The sequence below is a fragment of the Hyalella azteca genome, unplaced genomic scaffold (assembly GCF_000764305.2).
Source record: "Hyalella azteca isolate HAZT.00-mixed unplaced genomic scaffold, Hazt_2.0.2 contig14224, whole genome shotgun sequence".
NCBI classification, from domain to species: Eukaryota; Metazoa; Arthropoda; class Malacostraca; order Amphipoda; family Hyalellidae; genus Hyalella; species Hyalella azteca.
Genome location: NW_025944115.1, coordinates 13,485 through 26,154, shown reverse-complemented (window position 1 = coordinate 26,154; position 12,670 = coordinate 13,485). Strand labels below are relative to the sequence as shown.

Genomic DNA, 12,670 nt, shown 5'->3' with positions numbered 1-12,670 from the left:
GTATCGTATCTAATCTTGCTGTGTCATCCTGGTCACGAAACTTGTTCAGAAATTTATTGTCAACATTTACTGCTCTAGAATCATTTTGTTGTATTGTTTTGCCCACGCGGAACCTTCAATTTAGTGGAAGATCGATCAATTTCTCAGAGCATCAACTTCATTTTTCGAAAATGTCCATACTTATTCATTGTACACATTTGTAGATTATTGTATGGAGTGTACAGAGTAAAAACCTGACCGTACCGGATGAGTTCTGAATAATAGTAGTCATCTGTGAGCTCCCTTGTTATCAGGAAGCCCGAGACTCGAGTGCTCTAAGAATCATATTGAGCTAGCATGAGGTCGTTCCATTCGAGCGTCTTGTGTTCTCTTCGAGGGCCAAGAAATGTTGACTTCTACGGTGAGAAAAGCATCATCTTAGGATTGAAGAATATAACCTGATGTAAACCATGCATTTTCGATGGTCTTAAACTTGATCTAGAACCGATTGCCTTGAGTAGTCGATCTAGTAGTGATTTGCTGCTGGCTTGTGCAAATAATTGCTGTCAGCGATCGAAAGCTGTGACTCAAGTTAAGGCTTGGCGTTTGTCAATCCTCAGGTTGCTAGAAGCGAACGATTGCAATAATTCTTTTGTAGATGTGAATGTTGATGCTATCTCAGTCTCGGGAGTGCGATGTATAAATATTACTGTCAAGATGTACAGACTCGGATCGCCTACTGTACAGGCCGCAGAAGAAGCATGGTTAATTATACATGCCCAGTTTCGGTCATTTGCTGCATGCCATCCGGTGGAGCGCATGCAAGTAACCTGTATTCTGCGTCGTTGGTGAGGTACCCTGTTTAACGAAGAAAGATGACTATATAAAGCCCTTGGCCTTGTAAAAGGATTGAAGACCTTTTAGCGACGATATCTCAAGTCGAGACATCGGACACGTCATGTGCTAAAGTGGCGCGAACAGTCTCGTCCGGTACTATGGAGCGGTGTTTTCGATTACTCCCAACTCAGTGGTGGACGAATTCTGGAAATATAATCTGGTCTTTGTTTCTCGTTCAGCTCAGTCTGATTTGTGTTCTTCGAATTTGCTGACGCTGCTGATGAACCACAATTTTCAGGATGAATGCCAACTAATTCATTCTGAAGCGACTTACTTGAAAAGCGAGTGAGTGGAATGATTTTCTCTCACGTTCATTGTTGCTGATGAAATTGCCACTGGATTTGACTATCTGTACCTAAATATACCTAATTGTCAGTTTCTTGCAGAGCTTAGAATATGAACTTATAAGAGTAGGGGCTTCATATTCAACTAGAGATTGAAACGAAGTCTCATTCAAGTTTTTTATTCTGCTAGCAAATGCAAGTTAGCTGAAGTTGCGTAAATTTTTGGGAAGACCCAAAGCTGCGTATCAAAGGTCTCGTGTGGATTAAACAACGAAGAGTCTGAGTGAATGTAAAGTTAACGTTCACGTGAAGATTATTCAGGTCATTATTATACCACGAAGATGTCCTTGAATGTAATACGCATGCCAAACATTAAATGCACCCCGACTCCTGTGCATTTTGCCCTACGTTTATGTTGACATGTTGCAAGTTTTTTTTACTTCGGTACTGGTGTGTCGAATAAGATTAGTTGATAATCTAACTGTTCTCGCTTTACTCATGTCGCTTGAAGCTTTATCATACATCTCATCGAGCGCACTGTCAGTCCTAAATTTTTGAACTTATTATTTTTGTGCTTCTTTTGTATTTGCATGGAGTACAAGACAATATTGGCAGCCTCCTCGCTTGTTGTGTCTTCAATAGCACGCGTTGCTCGTATTAGTGTATTTCTTAAGACCAGAGCAAAGAATTTAGCTAACACTTGAACATTGCTGGCTCTTTGTTTGCGAGTATGTGAAGTTTTCATTGAATTGCAATGCTTCCAAATTTTTTTAACACTTTCATCGATATACTGGTGAAGAAATTGTGCAGAAAAATTTCATTGATTTTTATATTTCTTTTGAAATCATTTTCCTAGTTATGGCCTATGCACATAGAAGACTGCTTAGTTCATGTTGTTAGCTCTTTGCCGAGACCATCTTCGCATAACCAATCATTAAAACTGCTTCTGTAATTCCTACAAATTTGAATTGGCCGAGCGAGTAAGTTCGAAATCTTCTGCCTGAAATTCAATTGCTAGAATTAAAAAAATGCCTTTTGCTCCAAAATATAGCAAAAAATTTCACATTTGAATGTTCTGTTCCATTGTTTTTTTTCTAGTTTTAAGATGTAATAAAGGCATGGAATGATTGCGTTATTTTTACAAGTACTCTAAAATGATTTGTTACTTGTTCCATTTTTCTTACCTTCTTATAATGGTGCTATTATGTTACTTTTTGATTCGTTGTCACCCGCATTCTTTGCTTGCTTTCTTTTCGTACTCTTATATCCGCATCGTGTTGCAGGAAGTGTTATCGAACAATTTCAGGTCGTCATTGATTAATAATATTGCAGAAAGGAATTCTTCTAAGAAACGATCTTTATTTTCATTTCATATCAAATGAAATTACCTTTTGCATTATTTTGAATCGCATTTTGCTGTGAAACCTTAAATTCTGAACTGTGCGTGTCAGCCGTTGATTAATTTAAAATGTCGTTCATATTTTCGACTGCGAATCTAATTTTTGAATGAGATTCGATAATTTGAAGTACAAAATAGTGGGTTGAAGTTCCGATAGATTTAGTAGCCATTACCGCGAAATATTCTCTGGTATTTTTGGGGGTACTAATTTATTCTGTGTTTGGATCCAACTAGTCTTTTTTCTCAGAATGCATTTAAAGATGTCATTCATTCATGGTTGAAACATGTTTATTCCTAATTTTTTTCAGTTGCATTTACTATCTAAAACTAACTTTCATACTGTCAGTTTTTTATTTTGTTTGACTCGCGACGAAGGTTTTGGAAGCCACTTTCATGTTCGCGTGTGTTTGCTGGACACATCGTTGCGTGCTTTACCTTATCCCTGATGTTGAACTAGAGTTCGTCGGGACAGTTTTGTGTAGCTCCTAGTACAACATATCAGCCCAAACTGCTTTTATTTATCCTTCAATCTTGGTAACAACGCGCAATATTGGTTCTCAGATGTTTTTTTATAGGACGTTTTTATCCGTCTCTAGCAGTGCTGGTCTATGACGATAAGATATGACCAACTAAAATATGACTAAGATATGAATTTGCTTACATACGTCAGAGGCTAAGTGAAAATTTCGCTGCATGCCTTGTAAAAGACCATGAGTTCAGGAGGCCACATACTTGAAAATATTTAATCCTTCCCAGTAAGCGAAAACAAGTATTCCCCTCAAATCAAAGTAGATTCTTGTATCCCAAGACTCCTAAAACACAAAGTTAAAATGGTGTCGTGAATTAAATTTGGTTTCAAGCCTTCTATAAAAGTTTCCAAATAAAAAAAAACACTCAAAATTATTCTAGAGGAGTTCAGAGCTTCATGTACAATGGTCCATGTACTAAAATTATTTTATATTTGGATGGCAGCCCAAATTCAGTAGCAAGTAAATTAAAGTGTACAAAAATTATACAATGTTCAAACTAGAAGTTACAATGGATTCTTTGTGTTCAAAGCAAATCTATGCAGAGCCCAAGAAACATTTAGCGCAACTGCTTGCGAAACCAGTTATGGTAGAGTTTCTATTTAATTGATAACCTCTAACGTGTGGTTGAGTAGTAGTTGAAACTAAACGGTGCTACGTTGGAACTTCGTGCCAGTGATCTTCACATCATTACTAAATAAAACTGATATTTTTCATTACATTAACATGTAGTATAGGAATTATTGAAAAATTCATGCTCTAGGGCCGTTTATGACCTCATGTTCAGGAATGACATGGGAATTAATAGTCGAGTCCATGCAAGGTAAAAGCCAGGAAAAAAAAATTTATGAACTTAGAAGAAAATTACATTAATAACAAGTAAGTCGTGAAATTATATTGATGTATATGTAGAGCAAAACATTGAAATTTGCCTTGTGGAATGATAATGGTATTCAGCATCCGTTTAAAAAGTTTCAAGTCCGACATAAAAGGTAATGTCAGAAGTGGGATTCGAACCCACGCCCTCAGATGAGGACCAGAACGCCCAACATCTCTTTTACAGAGACAAGTTCCCTTGAGTCTGGCGCCTTAGACCACTCGGCCATCCTGACATGCCGATGTAGGCAGTTACTATGAGATCAATTTTTAAACTGTTTTAATCGTTTGCCTAAAGATTGATTATTTACAATTGAGAGAAAAGAAAGATTGCGTGATTTTTGCCTTTCAACCGATTCGCCATCTTACTGCAAGAAACGGTCGCCAAACTAATGTGATGCATGATGCATCAGTTGTTTTTCAAACAAGTCGCTATTTATCTTTGAAAACAAGCCGCAAAACGACTGGCAATTTATCACACGCCCTTGCAGGCTTTGCTTAGATTATTAATTTGTATTGCCTGAAAGTGACAAATTTAAGCACGAATACGGGATTGAAGTAATATGATGCTTGCATCGCTTTTTATTTATTTATTTATTTATTTTTGTTTGACAACAATTAAATGCGCAAATAACGTAATAATCGTAACGAACGCACTTTTAGAGTAATTTAATTTTCCTGTAGTTTTCCAGCAGATCTCTGCAAGAATTTATATATGTACATCATGAAGAATTTAAACATATCGCAAGAATTGATACATATCAGGAAGTATCATAGGCGAGAGCAATTATACTGGAACTGAAAAATCTTTTAATATGACTTAAAACTTCGTATAGTTGAGATATTAGTTTCTAGACTTTTATGGTTTTCTTTAAAAAAATAACTAAAATATACCTGAAAGTAATCTTGATACATTTTTGGCAAGAAAAAACATTCGAGCTCTGTGAATAAAGCTCCACATTTTCCCATTTCCAGCCACTAGATGCAGTGTACCTCGATTTTGCCAAGGCATTTGACAGTGTCCCACATGAGCGGCTGTTGCGTAAATTGAAGTCTTTGGGAATTGAGAGTAATGTACTCAAATGGATCAGAGATTTTCTAGTAGGGAGACGACAACGTGTCAGTATGGGTCCGTATCAGACTGGGCTTCTGTGCGCAGCGGCGTGCCACAAGGAAGCGTTCTCGGGCCTATTCTATTCGTTGCGGTTATAAACGATTAAGGTGGTGCTTTCAGCATGGCCTTGGGTGTGTGTCCCTAAACACTCTGGGTATGTTACCTGGGGGGATCTTAAGGTCTCTCGAGATCTTAAGGTTTTGAGGAACGGATATCTTCTTTTGAATAGAGGGCAAAGAAACCACATCGACATTTTAGGGACGAATTTCCATAGCAGGTTTTCCACGCATAATTTCGTCAAATCGGATATGATCTTGACCTTTTTAACAACGATTCTATTTATCGACATGGAGCTCATGCAAGAGTTGTTAGTATTATTTTCGTCCGTTTCGCTTTCAGATAGTGCGCTACACGCTAAGTTAGGCGTTTAAAAGGGCTAAAACTTAGCGTGGATCGCTTACCGTAAAAAAATCTGAAAACGCTTATAGGAGCGTCATGTCAATAAATAGAATCGTTGTTCATTAGGTCAAGAATGTGTTAATTAGGTCATTTGCACTCTAAATAATCTGCGAATGGAACAATTGCGCGAATAATGCAGGCATTATCGAGATATCTCGTAGGTGTCTAATGAATAGAATGAATGGAAATTAAGGTGAAAATATAGTAATAGTTTTGAAAGTAAGGAGCATGTTCAATAATATGTCGATTTTGGTTACGTACTGTATGTGTAAGAAATCTTTAGAAATGAAATGAAAATTTACCCCCACTCTAAATTAGAGTTTCAAATGATATCAGTTCACTGCTTTCACCTGATGTCCGGTTGATGATTAATGTACGTAGGTAGAAGATGATTAATGGACATTGCTGGCTTCTGCAGCTTGGCAGGAACAGAAAACAAATTCTTTGCTACCTATTAAATTGACCAAAACATAAAAGATATCCCATAAACCGGCTGCCAAATGGGTTACGGTAGAGAAAACATTTTTTTTTTTTGGAAATGACATCGAAATATTCATAAAATCTTCAAATTGAAAAAAATGCGAAACTATATCTTTATTTTCAATTATCATTATTTCCTTATGAAAATAAATTTGACTTTCCTGCCATAACCTTGGGTTCTTCAAAAGCCTGTTTTTGGGGTATCTTTTACCTTATGAGACAGGCAGCCGGAAATATAATTTTTCGGTAGTCAGCACCTGCGTAATTCCTATTGTTAATTAAGCTGCAAGAATGCCGTAATGAAAATGCCACTTTACAGTTGTCTTGCCCGGCTATCAAAACAAACTGCCCGTTTTGGCATCGAAACATCCTATTGTAATTGAAACGGCTTTGTAGTTTATGCAATCTAACCCATTAAATCATAGATATGTAATACAATATACTCTTTTTATAACACTTCTATTTAACTTCACTTCTTGTTTGTTTGTCTGTCTGTCTGTCTGTGTCTGCTGCAAATCTTATAATTAAAATTTAACACACTTCTACTCATCCTATCGATCTGAAATTTTGCACACTTGTGTAAAGTTGGAGACAATGCATGAATCAAATGTCAAAATAAATGATTTTAAAACTTAAAAAAAATTTTTTTAATGAAAATTGAAAAAAATAATTTTGTCGGCTACAAATCTTATAACTGATATTTGACACACTTTTACCTGTCTGATTGATCTGAAATTTTGCACACTTGTGTAAAGTTGGAGACAATGCACGAATCAAATGTCAAAATAAATGATTTTAAAAATAAAAAAAAAATTTTTTTCTCAATATGAAAAAATTGAAAAATAATTTTGTCAGCTACAAATCTTATAACTGATATTTGACACACTTTTGATTAAATAGGGATTTTACAAATATTATTTTATATATAGAGAGAAGACGTTTCTTCTCGTCTCATATCTTTTAAAGTTGGGTGAATCGGAGTGATTACTCCACCAAATTTACGTTACGTTCAGGTTCAGGTTCAAGATACCGGTATTCATTACTTATCGTTTTGTCAGGTGGTTGCCGAGTGGCACTTGATTAATATTCGAAAATTAAATGAGAAATTCATTGTACATCTGTAAGATTGGAGATACTGGATTCTTTGGAAGTGTTGTCTTTAAAAAGTAATTTTTAAACGTATATTATTATAACACTTCTATTTAATTTCACTTCTTGTTTGTTTGTCTGTCTGTCTGTCTGTCTGTCTGTCTGCTACAAATCTTATAATTAAAATTTAACACACTTCTACTTATCCTATCGATCTGAAATTTTGCACACTTGCGTAAAGTTGGAGACAATGCAAGAATCAAATGGAAAATTAATGATTTTAAAAATAATTTTTTTTTTCAATATTAAAAAATTGAACAAATAATTTTGTCAGCTACAAATCTTATAACTGATATTTTACACACTTTTACCTGTTCAATTGATCTGAAATTTTGCAAACTTGTGTGAAGTCGGAGGCAATGCATGAATCAATTGACAGAGTAAATAATTTTGAAAAAAAACATAAATTAAAAAAATGAAAAAAAAAAATTTATATTCGAAAATAAAATGAGAAATTCATTGCACATCTTTAACATTGGAGACACTGGATTCTTTAGAAGTTTTGTCTTTAAAAAGTAATTTTTAAACGTATATTATTACAACACAAGTCGCTATTTATCTTTGACAAGCCGCAAAACGACTGGCAATTTATCACACGCCCTGGCAGGCTTTGCTTAGATTATTAATTTGTATTGCGTGAAAGTGACAAATTTAAGCACGAATACGGGATTGAAGTAAGATGATGATTGCATCGCTTTCTTTTTAGTTATATATTATTTTTTTTTTGGTTTGACCACAAATGCGCGAATAACGTAATATCGTAACGAGCGCACTATTAGAGTAATTTAATTTTTCTGTAGTTTTCCAGCAGATCTCTGCAAGAATTTATAATATACATCATGAAGAATTTAAACATATAGCAAGAATTGATACATATCAGGAAGTATCATAGGCGAAAGCAATTCTACTGGAACTGAAAAACCTTTTAATATGACTTAAAACTTCGTATAGTTGAGATATTAGTTTCTAGACTTTTATGGTTTTCTTTAAAAAAAAATAACTAAAATATACCTGAAAGTAATCTTGATAAATTTTTGGCAAGAAAAAACATCCAAGCTCTGTGAATAAAGCTCCACATTTTCCCATTTGAACTACGCAAAACTGAACACGAACTCCAACTCATTTCACCCTGATAAAAAATTGTTTACTTACAAGGCTACAGTGATTAAATGACTACAGAAAAAAAGCACGAACTGTAGGAGGATTCATCCAGTGTCAACCACATTCTGTTAGCCACCTCACTCAAAATGTCAGAAAGTTGCAACTCAAGTCGTGCGTCACTGTAGCGCAGTGGTTAGAGGGCCGCTGTATGCGCAGTGACGACGGTAGAGCGGCACCGAGATGGAGGAGCTAGGCGTGGGTACTGGGTTCGAGCCCCGGGAAGTTCAGTTAAAGTCTCGGTGTCGCTAGTGGACGGCGCATAGTCGCCGTCAAAAGGTGGTGCTTTCAGCATGGCCTTGGGTGTGTGTCCCTAAACACTCTGGGTATGTTACCTGGGGGGATCTTAAGGTCTCTCGAGATCTTAAGGTTTTGAGGAACGGATATCTTCTTTTGAACAGAAGGCAAAGAAACCACATCGACATTTTAGGGACGAATTTCCATAGCAGGTTTTCCACGCATAATTTCGTCAAATCGGATATGATCTTGACCTTTTTAACAACGATTCTATTTATCGACATGGAGCTCATGCAAGAGTTGTTAGTATTATTTTCGTCCGTTTCGCTTTCACATAGTGCACTACACGCTAAGTTAGGCGTGCAAAAGGGCTAAAACTTGCTTGGATCGCTTACCGTAAAAAAATCTGAAAAAGCTTATAGGGGTGTCATGTCAATAAATAGAATCGTTGNTCCGAGCGAGCCGTTCATGTCGTACGCTCTTTCGGGCAGTTAACTCGTATGGAGTAAAGAAGATGGACGGGGTTCTCCACTTTACTCGTAAACGTGTAAGCTGAAAACAAATGACCTATGAGACACTAATACAGCATAATTATGGAAGTTACCTATGAAACACTAATACAAAACATTTATACACAAGAACCAGAAACAACGTTAACACGCTTTTACAATAAACACAATTATGGAGAAAACAACAAGTTGAAAGATTTTTAGTATCTATAGGTTACTTAGACTTACATAGTTCGTATAGGAGTACCGCGTAGCAAGTTCCAGGTCACAAGGATGAATAACGTACGGCCTAACAGGTTCAACATCAGATTGCGTTGGCTACTTATTCTTTGTATGAACAGAGACAGAGAGACGGGCGTATGAACGACGCCACATATTAAAATAATTTAAAAATTTATTTTTTTAGGAGACACTGGATTTTTTAAAAGTGTTGTCTTGAAAAATTAATTTTTAAACGTATATTTTAATGGCTAAAATTTTATCAGTTAAAATGACGTTGAGTCGACGTCTGATGATTGCTGGGACTCAATTTTAATGAATAATGATTGGCAATGTCGTTCGAAAAAATGCATTTTAACAGCCTCAAAATCAAAAGAACTGAAATACTTCTGCTATAATTAATTAATATTTCTGCTTCACACGTGGCGAATAAGTGATCGCTTGCCCGTGGCGAATAATTAATCGTATGTGTATGGCGAATAATTAATCGTGTGCATGTGGCGAATAAGTGATCGCTCACACGTGGCGAATAAGTGATCGCTTGCCCGTGGCGAATAAGTAATCGTATTTGTATGGCGAATAATTAATCGTTTTCATGTGGCGAATAGGTGATCGCTCACACGTGGCGAATAAGTGATCACTCGCACGTGGCGAATAATTGATCTTATGTATATGGCGAATAATTAATCGTGTGCATGTGGCGAATAGATGATCGCTCACACGTGGCGAATAAGTGATCGCTTGCCTGTGGCGAATAATTAATCGTATGTGATGGCGAATAATTAATCGTGTGCATGTGGCGAATAAGTGATCGGTTGCATGTGGCGAACAAGTGATCGGTCGCATGAGGCGAATAAATGATCGATTACTTTTAACGAAAAAATGATCTGTATGATTGATATAGCCTGCATGTGACTGATCGTTTGCATCTGGTGAATGTCGTATGTGTGTCGTGCATGTGAGGCTCCGCTAATTTTGTTTATAGAGACTCAATCTAAATGCGGTGGACGACGTCTGGTTTGCCCATCCTTTGGTGCGGAATTAAGATTCGGAGTCACCATCAAAATGAGGGCACCATCACATGAGGGCAAAAAGTGCTCTTTTCTTTACATAAATTTAGAACAAATTTTGAAAATTAGTATAGCACATCCAATGAGAGTTATACGTGTACGTTTGTATGTGGCGAATAGTTGATTGATTGGCGAATATTGGACGAATAATTGATCGATTGCGGCGAATAATTGATCGTTTGCAGGAGGCGAATAGTCAATCGTATATATATGGCGAATAACTAATCATGTGCACGTGGCGAATAAGTGATCACTCGCACGTGGCGAATAATTGATCGTATGTGTACGTGTGTATGGCGAATAATTAATTAATCGTGAGCATGTGGCGAATAGGTGATCGCTCACACGTGGCGAATAAGTGATCGCGTGCCCATGGCGAATAATTAATAGTATATGTATGGCGAATAATTAATCGTATGCATGTGGCGAATAAGTGATCGGTTGCATGTGGCGAATAAGTGATCGATTTCTTGTGACGAAAAAATGACCTGTATGATTGATATAACCTGCTGCATGTGACTGATCGTTTGCATCTGGTGAATGTCGTATGTATGTCGTGTACGTGAGGCTCCGCTAATTTTGTTTATAGAGACCCAATCTAAATGCGGTGGACGACGTCTGAGTTGACCATACTTTGGTGCGGAATTAAGATTCGAAGTCACCATCAAAATGAGGGCACCATCACATGAGGGCAAAAAGTGCTCTTTTCCTTACATGAATTTAAAACACATTTTAAAAATCAGTATAGCACAATTACGAACTTGTTCAGTCGGAACTAATTGATGACAGATGTTGTGTTTTGGTGAGAGCTTTCAAAATAATTGGCTCCTGGCCGTGGAAAATTTAACCGATTTGCGGTAGCTATACGAAACACATAACGGTATATTTTTGTGTCAGAAACTGGCGATCATTTTCTGGATTAATAATAACAGGTTTGCCTCAAATGTCAATTTTTTTCAATTGAAAAGATGTGATTAAGTCAACGTAAAAACATTAGATAAATTCAATTTTCACCAGAAAATATGTCAATTATGCTTATGTTGATTGATTCACATCTGCAAATGGACACGATCGCGTTCAATGTCAGTTTTTATTACAACACTTCTCTTTAACTTCACTTCTTGTTTGTCTGTCTGTCTGCTAAATCTTATACTCGAAATTTAACACACTTCTACTTATCCTATCGATCTGAAATTTTGCACACATGAGTAAAGTTGGAGAAGATGCATGAATCAAATGATAAAATGAATGACTTTAAAATCATTTTTTTAATGTTAAAAAAATTGAAAAAATAATTTTATCAGCTACAAATCTTATAACTGATATTTGACACACTTTTACCTGTCCAATTGATCTGAAATTTTGCACACTTGTGTGAAGTCGGAGGCAACGCATGAATGACAGAATAAATAATTTTTAAACAAAATTTTATATATCAAAAAGAATTTTTTTTATATCCGAAAATAAAATGAGAAATTCATTGTACATCTGTAACATTGGAGACACTGGATTCTTTAGAAGTGTTTCTTTAAAAAGTAATTTTTAAACGTATATTATTATTGACGAGCGTCACTGCGACAACTGCGTCACGTTTATACCGGTCAAGTGCAGTACGCGTAGCTACTGTAATTATTAGTACGTTGTGCTGCATCTGCAACTGTCAATAGCCAAATCCCAGAATGACTATTCATGTGACACGTTTCACTGACGTTAGACATTTTAATAAAATTAATATAGTCTTCTTTATCTTGAGTTCTAGGTTGATAATAACATTCTAGTGGTGGTTTTACTGATTACTCTAAGGCTCTAAGCCTCCGTACGGCCGAGAGTGATAGGAGACCGGTGAACCATGCGAATCAAGGGCAAATTGTGAGTTGTGACGGCTGAGGAAACATCATTGATTATTTGAAGATGACTGCCTAAAAGGTTTCATACTTCATTGAATAATATTTGGGAGGTGACTGGTGAGTATAAATAATATGAGATTTGAATTTGTATGGAATAATTTACTGATTTACCCATCATCTCCTTGGTACTCACTGTAGTACTAGGCCTACCTAATTTGTAAAGCTGACTGTTAGAATTGTGTGGCACAGTGACAGTCACAAATTGAAATTCACAATTGTCAGAATTCTGTTACAATATGGCCACTATGTGGCCCACAGTGGCCATATTGTATTTGTAACAAATGCTAAAAAATGGAAACACAAGCTTCTACCAAATACCTACCAATAGGCAACAGAGCAAAAATTTAAGTCTTGGAATTAGTTCCCAAAAATGATTGCATAAATTTCCAATCTCCCGGATGATAAA

General features: G+C 36.2%; 1 non-coding gene across 1 annotated transcript; it reads right to left on the bottom strand.

Moving 5' to 3' along the window:
• Positions 1 to 4,082: 4,082 nt before the first annotated feature.
• Trnal-caa lies at positions 4,083 to 4,198 on the bottom strand. The gene is made up of 2 exons: positions 4,161 to 4,198; positions 4,083 to 4,128 (listed from the first exon to the last, which is right to left on the bottom strand). It is a non-coding gene; the product is annotated as a tRNA-Leu (tRNA).
• Positions 4,199 to 12,670: the final 8,472 nt, after the last annotated feature.